At 43.7% G+C, this 1,822-nt stretch overlaps 1 pseudogene; it reads left to right on the plus strand.

Moving 5' to 3' along the window:
- Nucleotides 1-474: 474 nt before the first annotated feature.
- Nucleotides 475-1,504, plus strand: LOC105865004 (ribose-phosphate pyrophosphokinase 1 pseudogene; annotated as a pseudogene).
- Nucleotides 1,505-1,822: the final 318 nt, after the last annotated feature.

Consider the following 1,822-nt stretch of genomic DNA (forward strand, 5'->3'; position numbering starts at 1 on the left):
AAGGAAACTGAACCTCCTTCCTCACTAAAAAAATAAAATAAAATAAAGGCTCAAGTCTTGTTCTTTTTTAATCATGAGAGTAATTCATGTCCATTAAAAGAAATTTGGAAAGTAGGAATAGACAAAATTATTCTACCCCCAAAGATAATCAATTTAAACATTCCTATGTGTCCTTTTTTAATGTTTTATTTCTATAAAGCCAAGATCATTATTTTTATATTCTGCCTGTTTTCATTTAGCACTATCTCAAAAGTCTCAATCACTTTGACTATATAATCCCCAACAAATGGATATGCTGCAATTTATATAACCATTCACCAGTTGTAGAACATTTAGGTTGTTTCTGTTGTTTTCACTATTATTAATGACCTTGTTGTGAATATCAGTGTGCCTGAAAGTATTTGTTCTACATTGAGAATTTTATTAAGATTAATGCCCACAAAAGACAGCGGAGTAGCAGCACGAAGAGTATTGGGTCTCTGGGCCGACTTCGGTTCCTGTCTCTGCCGCAGCAATGATCGCTTAGGGAGGAACGCCTGGGGTAGTTGGCCAAGATGCTGAATACTAAAATCGTCAGCGGCAGCTCCCACCAGGATTTGTCCCAGAAGATTACTGACTGCCTCAGCCTGGAGCTGGGCGAGGTAGTGACTGAGAAATTCAGCAACCAGGAGACCTGTGTGGAAATTTTATATGGAGAGGATGTCTACATTGTTCAGAGTGGTTGTGGTGAAATCAATGACAATTTAATGGAGCTTTTGATCATGATTAATGCCTGCAAGATTGTTCAGCCAGCCGGGTCACTGCAGTCTTCCCATGCTTCCTGTATGCCAGGCAGATTAGGAAGGATAAGGGCTGGGCTCCAATTTCAGCCAAACTTGTTGCAAATAAGCTGTCTGTAGCAGTTGCAGATCATATTATCGCCATGGACCTGCATGCTTCTCAAATGCAGGGCTTTTTTGATATCCGGTCGACAATGTGTATGCAGAGGCAGCTGTCCTGGAGTGGATAAGGGAGAACCTCTCTGAGTGGAGGAACTGCACTGTTGTCTCGCCGGATGCTGGTGGAGCTAAGAGAGTAACCTCCGCTGCCGACCGGCTGAATGTAGACTTTGCCTTGATTCACAAAGAACGGAAGAAGGCCAGTGAAGTGGACCGCATGGTGCTAGTGGGAAATGTGAAGGATCGAGTGGCCGTCCTTGTTGATGACATTGCTGATGCTTGTGGCACAATCTGCCATGCAGCTGACAAACGTCTCTCAGCTGGAGCCACCACAGTTTATGCTATCTTGACTCATGGAATCTTTGCTGGTCCAGCCATTTCTCGCATCAAACAACGCATGCTTTGAAGCGGTAGTAGTCACTAATACCATACCTCAGGAGGACAAGATGAAGCATTGCTCCAAAATACAGGTGACTGACATCTCCATGATCCTTGCAGAAGCCATCAGTAGAACTCACAATGGGGAATTTGTTTCTTACCTGTTCAGCCATGTCCCTTTAAAATAGAATAAGAGGGAGGCCAACGTGGTCAGGAGTTCAAAACCAGCCTGAGCAAGAGTCAGACCCTGTCTCTACTAAAAATAGAAAAAAATTAATTGGCCAACTAAAAATATATAGAAACAAATAGCCAGGCCTGGTGGTGCAAGCCTGTAGTCCCAGCTACTCTGGAGGCTGAGGCAGAAGGATTGCCTGAGCCCAGGAATTTGAGGTTGCTGTGAGCTAGGCTGACGCCCCAGCACTCTAGCCTGGGCCAAAAAAAAAAAAAGAATAACTTCTGAAGCTTTTTAAAAATAAAATCAACTCTGCCCCCCGCCACTGCCCCAG

This window comes from Microcebus murinus, chromosome 5, assembly GCF_040939455.1.
Source record: "Microcebus murinus isolate Inina chromosome 5, M.murinus_Inina_mat1.0, whole genome shotgun sequence".
NCBI lineage: Eukaryota > Metazoa > Chordata > Mammalia > Primates > Cheirogaleidae > Microcebus > Microcebus murinus.